Raw genomic sequence first — 18537 nt, forward strand, 5'->3', positions numbered from 1 at the left:
CTCCCGGCGCCGCACACCAACCACACACATCCAACCCGGGCTGCCCCTGCGGTACGGCCGTGCCGAGTGAGCGAACGATCCCCCCGCCCCCGTCCCCCTCACCCAGCTGGCTCACCTCCTCACTCACACAGCGGCAGTGGCGGCGGGCATGCACGGGAACCATAGGTCGCTTTCATCCTGAATGAAAAGTTATGGGGAATGCTGGCCGAGCGTGGGTCGGCGGCTCGGCGCTGCCTTGCCCTCGGCTGCCTTTACTGACCCCCTGCCCGCGCGCCGCTGCCCGATCGCCAACCGCCGGCTCCAACTGTCAACTGTCAGCGCGAGCAAGCGGCCGGAGGGCGGGTCTTGGCGCAGCCTGCAGCTCCCTATTGGCTAGTCCGCCTCCGGCATCCCCCGCCCCATTGGTTAACCCAGCTGTCATTCGCAGCCGTCCCATCAGGTTAGGTTTACACCCCCCCCCCCCTCCGGCGTAAGAAACCAAGGTTGGTTGAGGGCGCGCTCCGCCTGCGATCCGGTCGAAGCCGGGCAAGTCAAGAGCCCCGCGCTGCGGCCAGGCCCGCCTCCCATTGGATGGCGCGGCCGTCAATCACAGACACAGAGGCGGGTCTTCGAAGGCATCAAGTTAGGGAGAGCCGGCCAATAGGGAGGCGCGGTGGGCGGGACAGCGCTATCCAGTCCGGCACGGACCAGTCAGCAAGCGTAGATGTCGACAGCCGCCTCTCTGACTGGTGGGTTAGTGCCGTCGATCAGAAGGACGCGCCCTCCCCCTTCTTTGTGATTGGCGCCAGCGAGTTTGGTTGAGAGGCATTTGCGGAACGTCATGGGGGGGCGGGGGGTTGCTGGTCGTGGTGGCGCCAGCAGCAGCAGCAGCAGCGGCCGTCTTGGTGGTGGAGCTAGTGCGTCGCCGTTGTCGTGGTGCTGCTGCGCCGCCTCTTCCTTGTGTTGCTACGTCCCGGGGTAAACGCGCCTCGCAGGCGGGGTGTGACTGAGTGAGGAGCCGGGGAGGGGGAGAGAGTGAGCCGATCGCCTGGGCCGCCGCCGCTGCCGCTCAGGAACCTCAGGAACCTCACTCACTGCCCCCAACTTTTCCTCACAGCCGCCGGCGAACGTCTCGACAAAACTTCTTGGGCTTTGGTGAGAATTTTGTCAATAAAGTCACAGTTATTGTCTGAGCAGAGCTCGGTCCGGTTTCACATGGAGCGGGTCGACTTATTTGTTCCAATAACCTGTCCCACAAGCGACTCGATCCTGGATGTTCAATCATCTTGCAGCAGTGAGTGTGGGTCGTAGGCGTCTGGCTAGGGGATGTTCCTACTTTATATCAGTGTATGTTATTCCAATATTTTACAAATAACACGAAGCGTACAGGTTGCTCCGCAAAGCATAGCTTTATGGCAGTGAGACCAAAGTAAAACATTCCGAAGTCCTGCTCATGTTTTAACCTCGGCAATGCTATACACACATGCATTTAGGAGGCAGCTATGTAGAACATGTAGATTTAGTGCGAAGTTGTAAGAAATTTAACGAATACAAACATCCACAGTTGCCTTAAAGTATACGGAATTCTTTGTAGTATTTCGCTACATCCAAGTGACTTGTTTTGAGGGTTGAAACTAAAACGTCTATATAGAGACATGATATGAAGTCATGGAAATGTAGTGTTTACTGCAAAATAAGTAATCCACCTTGATTTTCCAGCGATTTTATTTTACATATCTGGCGAAAACCTTATTTTGAGCACTAGTCCAAACGTTGCTGGAAATGATGATTCTGGAAAACGAATCAATATACTATTTTGATAGCTAAGTACCTGTATAATTCAAGAAAATGTCTGTGAAGTTGCACTAGGAGTATTGTGTATAGTTTTAATCACCATGCGATAGGAAATATGTCATTAAGCTGGAAAGAGTGCACAACAGTCCAAGTATTTTAGGACTCAAGGACCTGAGCTATATGGAAAGATGGGTAGGTTGGGACTTTATTCTTCGGAGTGCAGGTGACTAAGGGATGATCTGAGAAGTGTATGAAGTCATGAGTGGCAGGGATAGAGCAAATGCACATATATCCAAGTCTATATCCAAGGAAGCTGCAATAAAAAAAGTGCGGGCAAAGGGAGTTCCGAAGGGAACAATGCTAGGACTGCTGCTGTTTGTGATCTATAACTTACTTGGAGGTAAATGTAAATGGATTGTTTAGTAAATTTGCAGATGATACCAAGATTGCAGCGGTTGCAGACTGTGAGGAAGGCTGTCGAAGTATACAACCGGCTATGGATCAGCTACAGAAATGGGCGGACTTGGATAGTTTTCACTGGAACGTGGGAAGATGCAGGGAGACTCAATAGAAGTATTTAGACTTCAGAGATAAAGCGCGGAAACAAGCCCTTTGGCCAACCGAATCCGTGACAACCAGTGATCACCCCGCACACTTGCAGTATTCTACACACTCGGGACAAATTGCAATTTTACCAAAGCCAATTAACCTGCAAACCTGTACATCTTTGGAGAGTGGGAGGAAACCGGAGCACATGGCGAAAACCCACGCAGTCACAGGAGAACGTATAAACTCCGTACAGACAGCACCCATAGTCGAGTTCGAACCCGGGTCTCTGGAGCTGTAAGGCAGCAACTGTGCCACTGTGCTGCCCCTGAGAGGCATAGATAGGGTGGACAGTCAGAACCATTTACACAGAGGGTGGCGAGTACCTGGAATACACTTTCGGGGTTAGTGGTTGAAGCATAGAAAATAGGAGCAGGAGTAGGCCATTCGGCCCTTCGAACCATTCAATATGATCATGGCTGATCATCCAACTCAGTATCCTGTACCTGCCTTCTCTCCATACCCCCTGATCCCTTTAGCCGCAAGGGCCACATCTAACTCCCTCCTAAATATAGCTAATGAACTGGCCTCAACTACCTTCTGTGGCAGAGAATTCCAGAGATTCACCACTCTCTGTGTGAAAAATGTTTTTCTCATCTCGGTCCTAAAAGATTTGCCCCTTATCCTTAAACTGTGACCCCTTGTTCTGGACTTCCCCAACATCGGGAACAATCTTCCTGCATCTAGCCTGTCCAACCCCTTAAGAGATACGATATGATAGCAGATATGATAGTGGCCTTTGTGACTTTTGGATAGGCATATGGAAATGCTGGGAATGAGGGATGTGGATTATGTACAGTTAGATAAGAGATGGGTGGCACAGTTGTAGTATTGTTGCCTTACAGCGCCAGAGACCTGGGTTTGATCCTGACTGCGGGTGTTGTCTGAATGAAGTTTGATGATCTCCCTGTGACTCCGTGAGTTTTCTCTGGGAGCTCCAGTTTCCTCCAACATTCCAAGAAAGACATGTAGGTTAATTGGTTTCTGTAAAATTGTTCCTAATGAGTAGGACTAAAGTTAGTGTACGGGTTATCGCTGGTCGGCATGGATAAAGTGGGCCAAAGGGCCTGGTTCCAGGCTGTATATCCATTAAAACTAAAAGATGGTCTTGGCATTATGACATTGTAGGGCGAGGGTCCCGTTCTTGTCCTTTGTTCTATAAACTCAACGGTCACCAAAGGGTGGTGGTGGGGGGGGGGGGGGGGGGGGGGGGCGGGGTATATCGAATGAACTGCTAGAGAAAGTTGTTGAGGTAGGTACTAAAACAATATTTAAAAGGCATTTGGACAAGTGTATGGATAGGAAAGGCTTGGAGAGATATGGACCCATTGCAGGCAAATGGGGCCAGCTTTAATGAGCAACGTAATTGGCATGGACGAGTTGGGCTGGAGGGCCTGCTTTCCTTCTAAATAACCCTACGCCTTAAGCAAACCAGCGTTAGCATTATTAGTTGTAGTGTAAATTTCCTGCTAATGAACCACAGTACCAGCATCTATAAGCAAAACGCAAAAGTGCTGGAGGAACTCAGCGGGTCAGGCTGCATCTGTGGAGGGAATGTACGGATGACGTTTCGGGTTGGTTGGGTCCCTTGTTGAGACTGAAGGATCACAGTTTAGTTTATTGTCATGTGTACTGAGGTACAGTGAAAAGCTTTTTGTTGCATATCTTCAGTCTGAGCATCTACAACTGCATTTCCCGCACTGGTCATCCTGTCATACTTCCCAGTCCGTTTTGTATAATGACGAGAAATGTCGCAGCCAGCATGTCAAGAATAAAGATGACCCTTCATTTTCAACTGTATTCATATCTCAAAGAGGCGCGAGGGTTGGTTTACATTACTGCTCGTTTCTCATTGCAATTTGAACAAAAATGCATTATTTGTCTTTAGAAGATTGGTTTTCGATGCTAATGCGTGTTTTTAAATTCCTTCTGATCAGTCTAGCTAGCATCAACCCAGCTTAGAAAAATGCTTATGGCAATTGCGATGGTTTTTAAATGACCTTTCACGTCACTGCAGTTAGTTCGGGGGCTTAACTTTCCATTTGTCTTGCAGCAGGAAGGAACCAGGAAACACTCTCAACTACTCAGGAAAAAAAATGGAAGTCTAGAAACAATTCTATTATTAGATCCCCAGTCTGCGGAAGTCTCCTTGGGTTGATAGTTAAATTATACGATATGAATGGAAAGCGTGTGTTTAAGATTTGGTATCTGATAGATGATCTGATCTCTAATTTTAAACTGTATTCAGAAAGTAGTCAGAAGGTAAAGTATAGAAATAGGCGTGCGCAGCCTACATAACAGCAAGATTGTGATTTATTTGGGGGAGGTGGGAGAAGGGATGTTTTTAATTTGGATTTCATTAATGGGATCAGTTTTATACTTAGACCCGTCTGAATTTTTTGGTCAGTAGTGGGGTAGGAAATATTATCTTACTGTTTATTTACTTTGGATAAACAAGCTGGAGTGTGGGAAGTCCCACCCCAAGTGTTTTATTGTTTGGCTAGGCTGTCTGGAGCCAGACAGAAAATGTAGCATGATGCATATAACTGCAGCAGAAGCCTGCTGCTTCCCTCCTTTAAACCTTGCCAAGTAATTTCTCCCTCACTTAAACTAATTTAGGTAGCATCGTTTTTAAAAACTGAATTGCTTCCATAATTTCAGCTGTTTAAAAAAAAATACTCTTAAACTGTAACAACTTCTTGCCATTTTAATCATCTAGATGATGAGAAATCATTTGTGTACCGGTAATTTTAGAAAGTCTTAATAACTTAAAACAGAAGCTGCAGATGAAATATTGTCTTTCTGCAGAGAAACACTTCAGTAATTGATAAGTTTCATGAACAAAATTATAATTGTTTGGCTTTTAGGAAGCAATTTTTAAAAATTATTTTGTACCCCTTCCAACTTGTCTCTTCCTCAATCTGAACCCCGAGGATCTGTCCGTAGAGTACTTTGAAATGTTATGTGGCAGTTTATGAATTGGGGCACTTTCAACTGTTAGCCATGCATTGATTCTCAGAGCAGGTTGGTAACATCAGAATTGTACGAGGCATCCATTAGGTCACTGCAGACACTGTGTACAGTTCTGGTCACCGCGATACAGGAAGGATGTGAGAATGAGGAGGGTAATGGATGTTGCCAGGCTTGCAGAACTTTAAATATGAAGAAAGAATGGGGTAAATCTCCACATCCAACAGAGGAAGTGTGATTTTAAAGTGGAATATATAAAATTAGGAATAAAACAGGGTTGGAGGAACTCAGCGGGTCAGGCAGCATCTCTGGGGGGAATGGACAGTTGAAGTTTAGGTTGCGGGACTCTATTTTAGGCTGACTATAATGGGAGGGAGAAAGCTGGAAAAGAAATGGGGCGGGACAAAGCCTGGCAAGTAATGGGAAGATCCCTTGCCAGGCTTGTCCTGCTCCCATCTCTCTTTATTTTGAAGAAGTGTCCCGACCCAAAATGTTGTCTACCTATTCCTTCCACAGACGCTGCCTGACATATTGAGTTTGTCCAGTACTTTGTGTTTTGACTTAAGATTCCAGCATCTGCAATTATTTGCCTCCATATAAAATTTAGGAGATATGAAATTATACAGACCTAAATAAATAGGATCAAAGGATTTATTTCTATGGATAGAGAGACGTGGATTTCAAATAATTGTAGAAGGACGAAAGGGAAGGAAAAGGAGAAATGCTATTGCTGCAAAGATTTGAGCACCTGACCCGGGTAGAGAGGGGACAGTCGTGAGGTGCTCGTTGAAAGAGCAGCAAGTGTTCGGGTGGAGGTGCAGTGGTACTGAGGGCGGAGCTGGGTTGAGAGTTACTGTAGTTGGAACCCACGACTCCCGGGTTTGGGCAGAAGTTGCCAGTGGGAAACTAGAAGGGCGCATCTTCGGTGGGGGCGGGTGGAGTGGATCTTGGATCATCTAATGGGGGGGGCGGGGGTGCATCTTGGATCATTTATTGTGGTTGGTCGCCTCAGGAAATCTGAAATTTACAAGGGTGCTTGTTTTTTTCTCCCTTTGTTTCCAGTGTTGAAGGTATCAGCTCTGCATGTATCGGCCTGCGCAGTAACAGGCAAAGCCCAGCGCCGGCATTGATTGAACCTGACTGAACTTGTCTTATTCCGAGTTAATCTCTGCTCAGTTATTCACTTCTTCTCATTGTTATCATCAATAAACTTGAGGTTACAAGTTTGAACAAAACTCAACTTTTAGTTCCTTCAATGCGAAGGACGATAGAGCTCTGAACCTGTTGCCGGAGAGAGCGGTGAAGGCAAGAAACAAACCTCTGTCGCACGTTAAAATGTACCTGGCTGTTGTGTTGGTGTTCAGCAGGCAACAATAGCTGATTGTGGAGGTGTATGTGTTGAATGGTCTGCTTCCGTTCTTTCTATAAGTTCTGTTATTTGATAATCTACAGCACAAAGTAGGCTGTTCAACTCAAGTATAAAAAAAGGAACTACAGATGCTAGTTTACCATGGAAAGACACTCAATGCTGGAGTAACTCAGTGGGTCAGGCAGCATCTCTGGAGAACACGGATAGGTGACGAAACATGAGTTACACCAACAATTTTATGTCTTTGACTGAGTCCTTAGTTTTGTCTCCTTTCCATTACCCACACCCTCATCCTCCACCTCCGGTCACCCCTTCTGTCCTCTCGTTCTCCTGATTCCATCCATCTTCCTCCACATATTTTGTCCTCCACCCAACTCTCCCTCCCCAATCTGGTGTGGGTCCATCAGCTCCAACTCTTTGACCAGTGGTTCACATTAGAACCATCCTTCGCAGATTCCAGCACTGGTAGTTTTCCATGTTCCTGCTTATTGCCCACCCAGATGTCATCTCCTTCACCCTCCCCTCCTTCTATCTGGCTCTATCTGCCATTTTTCTATCTACTTCCATTGCATTCTATCTACTTCCATTATCAGCCAACTGCCTCTGTCTTCCAACTCCACCCCTCCCTCCCCTATCTGACTCCATCTGCGCATCATCCTTTGCCTCTCCTTGGTTCACCCACTGATCTGTCTCACTTTGGTTCTGGGATACAGCGTGGAAACAGGCCCTTCAGTCCATTTAGTCCGTGCCGACTTTTGATCACCTGTATGCTAGTTCTATGTTATCCCAGTTTTGCATCCTACACCATAGGGGCAATTTGGAGAAGCCAATTAACCTACAAACCTGCACTTCTTTGGGGTGTTGGAGGAAACGGGAGTACCCGGAGGAAACCCATGTGGTCACAAGGAGAACATGCAAACTCTGTATAGACAGCACCCATAATGAGGATTGTACCTGGGTCTCTGGCACTCTACTGCTGTTCCGCCCACTACTCACCTCTTTATATCAATCATTTTCCCTGTCCACTTTATCGATGCAGGATTTTGTCAACTTTGTCAAATGTCAACAACTCTTTCCACCCTGCTGCTCGACCAACTGTCTTTATCCAGCACATTGTTTGTACACCTCCATACCAACTCTCTCCCACGTGCTTTCCCCAGACCAGATCAGCATGTCCTCCAAGTTGCTGGAGGAACCCAATGGTTTAGATTCGTCAAAAAAAGGGTCCCGACCTGAAACATTGTCCACTGCTGCCACAGATGTTTCCTGACCCACCGAGATCCTCCAGTATTTTGTATTTTGCGCAAGATTCCAGACTCTGCGGTCTCCAGTGTACCTGCATCCCGTTCCTTATCCCCTCGTATACTTGCTAGTTTGATTAGGGCATCAAAGGCAGGAAAATTAGGTTTAGAGGAAAAAATAGATCAACCATGGTCGAATGGTAGAGCAGACATGATGGGGCCCCAATGGCCTCATTCTGCTCTTATAATAATAATAATAATGGATGGGATTTATATAGCGCCTTTCTAATACTCAAGGCGCTTTACATCGCATTATTCATTCACTCCTCAGTCACACTCGGTGGTGGTAAGCTACTTCTGTAGCCACAGCTGCAATGGGGCAGACTGACGGAAGTGTGGCTGCCATTCTGCGCCTACGGCCCCTCCGACCACCACCAATCACTCACACACATTCACACACAGGCAAAGGTGGGTGAAGTGTCTTGCCCAAGGACACAACGACAGTATGCACTCCAAGCGGGATTCGAACCGGCTAATATGTCTTATGTCTTATGGTCTTTCCCGGAAAGCTATACTTGTCCTTCTCCTCAACCACAATGTAATAGAAATGGTCGCACTTTAGCCAGTCTCTGTGTAAAGATGATTTAGAGTAAACTGTTGATTTTATTTTGGATGTGGGCATTGCTAACAAGGCTAACTCTTGTTGCCCAGTGCGTGGTATGAAGAGGGCCTGGCCTGGTCTATCAGAGAGATTCCCTCCACACTCTTCATTCCTGCCCCACCATCTCTTGCAACTGCCAAAAACAACTGACTTGTTTTTCCACTGCTTAAGTTCTGCCAAAAGGTCTTTAGCCTGAAACGTTAACAGCTGCTCCTGACCACTGGGTCTTTCCAGCGATTTCTATTTTCACTTTGTAAATTCCAGCATCTGCACTTTTTTGATTTTATTCTTATGAAAGGAGCAGTGTCTAGAATAACGGTTGGAGCTGACGAATTATGAGCTGGCCACTATTTATTCTTAATCAATATCGCCAAAATAGATTATTTGATCATTTATCACATTGCAGTTTGTGCAAACGAAATACAAAGTGACTGTTCTGTTCTCAGTCTCGCAATAAAGCACTTTAGAATGTCTATAAGATGAAGTATAAATGTGCAATTTTACTCAATATAATTCTCACTGAAGACACTATGTAAATAGAATTTGATTTGTGTCTCACTACTCCCCTCGTGTTCGTTACACATTGCATGTCTTGTTTTTTCTGTGCAGAAGACACAGTTGAAATAATGAATCCCGTGGGTGGGCTGGAATAAGGTGATGAGGCTGCTGCGGAATGGGTGGGGTGTAGAGTGAAATTTACCGGCCACTACTTTCTCACACACAGCTTTGGGGCTGCCCGGTCGAGTAACGGTGGAGTTGCTTCCTTACAGCACCATACACCCGGGTTCCATCCTGACTACAAGTGCTGTCTGTAAGGAGTTTGTACGTTCTCCCTTTGACCATGTGGGTGTGCTCCGGGTTGCCGCCCACATTTCAAAGGCGTGCGGGTTTGTAGGTTAATTGGCTTCCTTTTTTTGTTTTTAATTGTAAATTGTCCCTATTGTGTGCTGGATTGTGCTAGTATATGGGATGATCGATGGTTGGCAAGGACTCAGTGGGCCGAAGGGTCTGCCTCCATGTTGTATCTCAAGTCTGAAGCTGGTCGCTCCAATTCTGCTGCAGAATATCAAATGATCTGTTAAACAATCTGCTCCAAATAGTTTTGGTCTGAAATTTAGAGACGGCCTCAGAATATAACCCGTTGTGACGAACAAAAAGAATAATTTAAAACCACAACAAATTCCCAAATTTGCCATCTTGCACGAAAGACTTGTATTTAAAACCACTATCACCAAGGATGAATCTAAGATAGAACAGCTTACTATCCCAACTGCAGTTGTGATAGTAAGCTGTTCTATTTTAGATTCATCCTTGATGATAGTGGTTTTAAATGTGTACCAAAAAAGCTTATTCATGGTTGCATTTCTGCCAGTTGGTTGTCCGCTTGAACACCCAGGTAGAGTACAGCTGTGTTATAATAGAATAATTTGTAGTTGTGATTATTTGCAGTGGAAAGTCTAATTCCCACAGAAAGGAAGATTCTGTGGCGTGCTGTAGTTATGATCTATCTATATAATTAAACACACTCGTACTCCCATGGACCTGTTGCGAGAGAGATCGGAAACTCTGACCCGGCATGTTAGGCCTGGTCACTTTACGTGGGCTAGTGATGCTGTGCTTCTGTCATTGTGGTAACGTCATTGCTCCCAGTGTGTGAGCAAGTGTATACACCATCTGTTTACACTGGGCCTGTCATTGTCTCCCATGACTGGCCCCCCGCGGGGTCCTGGAGATCTGTGGAAGGTTGTCTTGTCTCTCCCACAAGCCCACTAAATGAACACCAGCTTCCATTTTGAAACTTCCATGCTTCATGGAAACTCATTGAATGCCAATTATTGCAGGACTCAGTATCTGACTGTGCAATTATAGTATTTCAGTATTGCCGTCTCTCTTCACTTTGTGCAGTTCGCATGTTACAAAGTGCAGTTTCCTGTAATTTGTCGATGCACAGCCCTTTAGTTTGGAACGGGATGAAGATAGCTTTGTAATTCTTAAGTGTGCCTCTCCTGACCTCAGAATATTCGGCACATGTTTAAAAATAAATGGGGTATCAATTAATTAATTATTTGGGGTGGGTAAAGTGGATGGAGAAAGAAGCTGGGCATTGTTAATGTACCATCAAATATAAGAGATTGCAGTCAGCTGTACCTCCTGCTGACTTCAATGCATGATGATATGCAGAGGGAAGATCTGTTTGACTTACTTGGCTTTTAATGTGGCCTCTGTGGCAAAGCGAGTGTGATGGTTGGGTCTACCCTGGGTATAAAATAAAAATATTTCCAGTGTTGTGTGGCTCGGAGGACAACAACTTTCAGGAAGTGTGGTGTGTCTTGTGCTTTGGCTGCCCCAGTCTTTCTACCTGGTAGAGTTATTGGGTTTGGAAGGTGTTGAGTTGCTGCAGTGCATTCTGGAGATGCTACTGTGTGTCAATGGCGGAGTGAGTGAATGGTTGTAGATGGGGTAGCTATCATATGTTGTGTGGTGCCAAACTTCTTGAATGACTTTGAAGCTGCACTCATCCAGACACATGGAGAGCGTTCCATCACACACCTGACCTGAGCTTTGTCGATGGTGAACAGGCTTTGGGGAGTTAGGAGGTGGCGGCACAGTGGCACAGTGGTAGTGTTGCAGCCTTACAACACCTCAGATCCAGGTTCGATCCAGACTACAGGTGCTGTCTGTACGGAGTTTGTACGTTCTCCCTGTGACTGCGTAGGTTTCCTCTGGGTGCTCCGGTTTCCTCCCACATTTCAAAGGCGTTTAATTTGTAGGTTAATTGGTTTCTGTAAATTGTCCGTACTGTGTAGCCAGAACTAGTGTAGAGGTGATCGAAGATCGGCTTGGACTTTTTCTACGCACTAAACTAAAACTAAAGTTGAATTGCTTGCTGTGGCATTCCTAGTCTCAGACCTGCTTGTGTAGCCACTTTGTGTATATGGCTACTGCAGTTCAGTTTCTGGGCAATGGTAACCTCAGGATATCGATAGTGGGGGGATCAGAGATGGTAATACCATTGGATGTCAATAGCTGATAGCAGGATTTACTCTTGTTGGATGTTGTCATTGTCTGGCACTTGTGTGGCACAAATGTCACTTAATAGCAAAATACTTGGGAGTAGTGAGGTTGTGACTCTTGCAAGTAGCATTAATGGATTCATGGCAGAATTGGACAGATACACAAGGAAAGGTAGAAACATAGAAAATAGGTGCAGGAGTAGGCCTTTCGGCCCTTCGAGCCAGCACCGGCATTCAGTATGATCATGGCTGAATCCAAAATCAGTACCCCGTTCCTGCTTTTCCCCCATATCCCTTGATTCCGTTAGCCCGAGGAGCTAAATCTCTCTCTTGAAAACATCCAATGTATTGGCCTCCACTGTCTTCTGTGGCAGAGAATTCCACAGATTCACAACTCTCTGGGTGAAAACGTTTTCCTCATCTCAGTCCTAAATGGCCTACCCCTTATTCTTAAACTTTGACCCCTGGTTCTGGACTCCCCCAGCATCGGGAACATTTTTCCTGCATCTACCCTGTCCAATCCTTTAAGGATTTTAAATGTTTCTATACGATCCCGTCTCGTCCTTCTAAATTCCAAGCCCAGTCGACCCATTCCTTCATCATGTCAGTCTCGCCATCCCAGAAATAAACCTGCTGAACCTATGCTGCACTCCCTCAACAGCAAGAATGTCCTTCCTCAAATTAGGAGACCAAAACTACACAAAATACTCCACGTGCAGTCTCACTAGGGTTCTGTACAACTGCAGTTTGACCTCCTTGCTCCTAAACTCAAATCCTTTCGCTATGAAGGCTAACATGCCATTTGCTTTCTTCACTGCTTACCGTACCTGCATGCTTACTTTCAGTGACAAGGACACCCAGGTCTCGTTGCACCTCCGCTTTTCCTAATCTGATACCATTCAGATAATAATCTGCCTTCGTTCTTGCCACCAAAGTGGATAACCTCACATTTATCCACATCATACTGCATCTTCCCACTCGCCCAACCTATCCAAGTCACCCTGCAGCCTCACAGCATCCTCCTTGCAGCTTACACTGTCACCCAGCTTTGTGTCATCCATAAGCGTGGAGATGTCACATTTAATTCCCTCGTCAAAATTGTTAATATATAGTAAATGACTGGGGTCCCAGCATTGAGCCTTGTGGCACCCCACTAATCACTGCCTGCCATTCTGAAAATGACCAGTTAATTCCTACTCTTTGCTTCCTGTCTGCCAACCAGTTCTCTATCCATGTCCATTCCCTACACCCAATACCATGTGCTCTTATTTTGCACACTAATCTCTTGTCAAAGGCTTTTTGAAAGTCCAGAAACACCACATCCACTGGCTCTACCTTATTCATTCTACTTGTTTCATCCTCAAAAAATTCCAGAAGATTAGTCAAGCATGATTTCCCCTTCATAAATCCATGCTGACTTTGTCCGATCTTATCACTGTTTTCCAAATGCACTGCTATTACATCTTTAATAATTGACTCGAGCATCTTCCCCACTGCCGATGTATGGCCAACTGGTCTATAATTCCCTGTTTTCTCTCTCCCTCCTTTTTGAAAAAGTGGGGTTACATTAGCTACCCTCCAGTCCACAGGAACTGATCCAGAGTCTATAGAACATTGGAAAATGATCAACACTGCATCCACGATTTCTAGGGCCACCTCCTTGAGTAATCTGGGATGCAGATCATCAGGCCCTGGGGATTTATCTGCCTTCAGTTCCAACAGTTTACCTAACACCATTTCCTGACTAATGTGGCCCTGATTCCGATCAGTTGGTGAATAGCTTTCTAATAATACTGCATGGTCTAGTGAGTAACAAATATTTCCCTTCCCTCAGAAAAGGCAAATTATATCTTAGCGTGGGCTGAAGTCTTTGGAGAGAATGAGAAGAAAATATAGCAGATTGGCTCGACATTAATGGGGGTAGATGAGCTGTGTGGCTTAAGGTACGAGTCAGTTGTACATCATGAACCGTCAAGAAATAATTTTTAGCAGGAACAGAAAGTCTCCTTGCAGTAATAAATTTGATTTGGCTCAACCTTGAGAGACGTCAGAAAACTGGACTGTTACAATTTGGAAAGTGTGTGTGATATTTGGCATGACGTTATTTGACTTGGTTTCCACAGAATCGGATGGTTTGGGGGTGATGCATCCCATGTATTGACTTAAACAACAACTGAAAACATTTAATAACTGGATGAAAAACCTGTGCTTACGTCAGTTGTGCCTGAGAAGAATAGTAAGACAATTGGCAATGCCATGACAGTGAAGTTTTCTTCTTGCCCATGAAATCAAAAGGTTAAATGGGTAAGGGAAGAGTGGAAGCTAACAGCGGTTTACAGTTGGAGGGCTGTACAGGTGGTATAAAAAATGTTTCCCTTTCACCTGGAAGAGCAAGGCAATGGAATGTGTCATGTTGACAAGTTGTTGAAAATATGAACTTTAAACAAAGTTTACTGTAATTTTTAAATTGATTAAGTACTGGTGGAAAGTGTGGCTGCTGTTGTATAATCAAATGTAGCTGTGAGGTATATGATTTTCAATGCCATTGGTTGAGAAATAAATGAAGGGCAATGCATTGAGAAATCTGTGGACAGTATCAGAAAGTTAATATTCTAGGCTAAAGACCCTTTATCAGAACTTTTTTTACCCCAGAGGTTGTCGCATTTTTCTCTTTATTTCACATTTCCTGCATCAGTAGTTTTACATTTTCAAACTAATTGAATGTGAACTTTGAACCAATGCAGTATTTTAAGAGAGGGACAGCTATGGAAGCTTCTGTGCATCTGTAGTAAGAAGGCCTATTATTGGCAGCGGAGCTACAAGAAGACATTGCAAGAAATGGACGGCAGAAGAGAGATGCACCAACAGACGGCGACGCGTACGAAAACACCGCCGGGGACGCAGAGGTGGGTTAAAGGCCAGGTTAGAGCTAGCCCCACACAGGGTAGCGATTCCTAGCCTTTTCCTCGCCAACGTGCGCTCACTGGCAAACAAAATGGACGAACTCCGGCTAAGGATCACCTCCCACAACTGGATCAAGGACTGCAACATCCTGATCTTCACGGAAACTTGGCTCAACACTGACGTTCCTGACAGCGCCATCCAGCTATCGGGGCGTCATTTACTCCGAGCGGACAGGACATCAGACTCCGGTAAGACCAGAGGTGGGGGTCTGTGCATTTATGTAAATAAAGCATGGTGCACGAACTCCACCATCATCGAGAGTCACTGCTCAGCTAACCTTGAGTTCCTCTTGGTTAGATGCAGACCGTTCTATCTGCCCAGAGAGTTCACCTCCACTGTTGTGACTGCAGCCTATATCCCTCCTGATGCTAATGCCAAGCTTGCAATGAAAGAGCTGCATACTGCCATTAGCAATCAACAGACGCACAACCCCGAGGCAGCCTTCATTGTTGCGGGTGACTTCAATCACTCTAACCTGAAGACTGTACTCCCCAAATTCCACCAACATGTCTCCTTCCCCACAAAGTCTACACCAACATGGCTGAAGCTTACAAAGCCATCCCCCTCCCCCACCTTGGTCAGTCTGATCACGTCTCATTGTTCCTGCTCCCTAAGTACTCCCCACTCATCAGACGGGTTAAACCAACTGTGAGGACAGTTAAAGTCTGGTCAGAGGAAGCGGACTTCTCACTTCAACAGTGTTTTGGAAACACTGACTGGAAGGCGTTTGCAGCCCAGGCCACCCTTGACTCCCACACGGACATTGATTCCTACACATCCTCTGTTCTGGACTTTATAAACTCCACCATCAATAGTGTCACCTCCCTCAAACGGGTGACCATATTCCCGAATCAGAAGCCATGGATGAACAGCGAGGTCAGGCTACTGCTGAAAGCACGGGACATCGCTTTCAGGTCAGGCGATGCTCGAGCCTACAGTTCAGCCAGGGCTAACCTGAAGAGGGGCATCAAGAAGGCCAAGCACTGCCATAAGCTCAGGATTGAGGAGCACTTCAACAACAACTCCGACCCCCGACGCATGTGGCAAGGCATCCAGGCCATCACGGACTACAGACCCTCCAACACCACCCCCACATCCAGCGACGCCTCCTTCCTTGAGGAGCTTAACCACTTCTATGGCCGCTTCGACAGGGACAATCTAGAGACAGCCATCAAGGCTGTGCTACCTGCCGATCACCAACCCCTCACACTCACCCCCTACGACGTATACGTGGCACTGAGTAGGACTAATGCACGTAAAGCTGCTGGCCCTGACGGCATCCCAGGGCCTGTGCTGCGCAGCTGACAGACGTCTGGACTGATATCTTCAACCTGTCACTTGCCCAAGCAGTTGTCCCCACGTGCCTTAAAACCACCTCCATCGTGCCAGTGCCAAAACACTCCACTGCGGCAAGCCTCAACGACTTCCGCCCAGTTGCACTTACCCCCATCATCACCAAGTGCTTCGAGAGGCTGGTCGTGGCACACCTCAAAAGCTGCCTACCCCCCACACTGGATCCCTATCAGTTTGCCTACCGCAAGAACAGGAGTACCGAGGATGCCATCACAACGGCACTTCACTCCGCCCTCTCCCACCTCGACAACAGAGACACTTACGTAAGAATGCTGTTCATCGATTACAGCTCAGCATTCAACACCATTATACCATCAAAACTGATCACCAAACTCAGTAACCTGGGCATCGACCCCTCCCTCTGCAACTGGATACTGGACTTTCTAACCAACAGACCCCAGTCCGTTAGGTTAGACAAGCACACCTCTTCAACCCTCACCCTGAACACCGGCGTTCCACAGGGCTGTGTGCTGAGCCCCCTCCTCTACTCCCTCTTCACCTATGACTGCACACCTGTACATGGTACTAACACCATCATCAAGTATGCAGATGATACAACGGTGATTGGCCTCATCAGCAACAACGATGAGTCGGCCTACAGGGAGGAGGTCCAGCACTTAGCAGCATGGTGCGCTGACAACAACCTGGCCCGTAACTCCAAGAAGACCAAGGAGCTCATTGTAGACTTCAGGAAGTCCAGGGGCGGCACGCACACCCCCATCCACATTAACGGGACGGAGGTGGAACGTGTTTCTAGCTTCAGGTTCCTGGGAGTCAACATCTCCGATGACCTCTCTTGGACCCACAATACCTCAACTCTGATCAAGAAGGCTCACCAGCGTCTCTTCTTCCTGAGGAGACTGAAGAAGGTCCATCTGTCTCCTCAGATCCTGGTGAACTTCTACCGCTGCACCATCGAGAGCATCCTTACCAACTGCATCACAGTATGGTATGGCAACTGCTCTGTCTCCGACCGGAAGGCATTGCAGAGGGTGGTGAAAATTGCCCAACGCATCACCGGTTCCTCGCTCCCCTCCATTGAGTCTGTCCAAAGCAAGCGTTGTCTGCGGAGGGCGCTCAGCATCGCCAAGGACTACTCTCACCCCAACCATGGACTGTTTACCCTCCTACCATCCGGGAGACGCTACAGGTCTCTCCGTTGCCGAACCAGCAGGTCCAGGAACAGCTTCTTCCCGGCGGCTGTCACTCTACTCAACAATGTACCTCGGTGACTGCCAATCACCCCCCCCACCCCCCTCCTGGACACTTATTATTATTTATTCAAATCATTTGCTATGTCGCTCTTCCAGGGAGATGCTAAATGCATTTCGTTGTCTCTGTACTGTACACTGACAATGACAATTAAAATTGAATCTGAATCTGAATCTGAGATGAAAATAAAAAAAACTGTTAGACTTTAGAGATACAGGGTGGAAACGGGCCCTTCCGTGCCAACCAGCGGTCACCCGTACTCTAGCAATATCCTGCACACTAGGGACAATTTACAGAAGCCAATTAACTTACAACCATGTACGTCTTCGGAGTGTGGGAGGAAACCGGAGCATCCAGAGAAAACCCACGCATCAGGGGGAATGTACAAACTCCGTGCAGACAGCACCCATAGTCAGATATCTGGCACTGTAAGGCAGCAACTGTTCCGCTGCACCACTGTGCGGTCCCATGAATACTGCAGATGCTGCAAATGTGAAATAAAAATAGAAAATCCTGCAAAGACCAAGTTGTTCAGGCAGCATATGTGGAATAGATCAACAGTTCAGTGTTTCAGTTCCCGGACCTTCATCAGACCTGGGAAAGAATTGAAGAGCGAGAATGTGTGGTTGACTCTGAGTTTCTGCGAGAAGGATATGCAAGAAAGTGCCATGCACTGTCGTCACAGCTAAAGATGGCATTATTTATGCCTTGTAGTCAATGAAATGTTATCCTTGCGTTTAGTTCAGTTTATTATTGTCACGTACAGAGATACAGTGAAAACCTTGTTCTCTGTGCTACCCAGGCATATCGTACTGTACACAAGTACAGTTGTACACCAGTAAAAGAGTGAAATGATTGTAGGTTGATCCTTTTCCAGGACGGCATGCACAGGGTCAGCATGTTCTTGCGCCACACACAACTTCCAAGCCTCAAGTTTCTGAAAAGTTCCATCTTGGCCCAAGGAGATATGCAATTTCTTATTGTCCAGTAGAGAACTGCAGATGCTGGTTTAAATCGAAGATAAACACAAAATGCTGGAGTAACTCAGCGGGTCAGGCAGCATCTCTGGAGAGAAGGAATGGGTGACGTTTCAGGTCGAGACCCTTCTTCAGACTGAAGTCACGGGAGGGGACGGGACAAAGATAGAATGTAGTCTGAGACAGTAAGACTAGGGGGAGAACTGGGGAGGCGATGGAGCGAGAAAGCAAGGGCTATCTGAAGTTATAGAAGTCAATGTTCATACCGCTGGGGTGTAAACTACCCAAGCGAAATATGAGGTGCTGTTCCTCCAATTTGTGCTGGGCCTCACTCTGATAATGGAGGAGGCCCAGGACAGAAAGGTCAGATTGGGAATGGGAGTGGGATTTGAAGTGC

At 46.6% G+C, this 18537-nt stretch overlaps 1 protein-coding gene across 3 annotated transcripts in view; it reads left to right on the forward strand.

Moving 5' to 3' along the window:
- The first annotated feature begins 827 nt into the window (after positions 1-827).
- Positions 828-18537, forward strand: part of disp1 (dispatched RND transporter family member 1) — a 212749-nt gene continuing 195039 nt past the window's right edge. For all 3 annotated transcript variants that reach the window (XM_033020663.1, XM_033020662.1, XM_033020665.1), the window contains exon 1: positions 828-1134. The gene's annotated coding sequence lies outside the window, so the exon portion shown is untranslated. The remainder of the gene's footprint in view (positions 1135-18537) is intronic.

Source organism: Amblyraja radiata, chromosome 5 (assembly GCF_010909765.2).
Source record: "Amblyraja radiata isolate CabotCenter1 chromosome 5, sAmbRad1.1.pri, whole genome shotgun sequence".
Taxonomy (NCBI): domain Eukaryota; kingdom Metazoa; phylum Chordata; class Chondrichthyes; order Rajiformes; family Rajidae; genus Amblyraja; species Amblyraja radiata.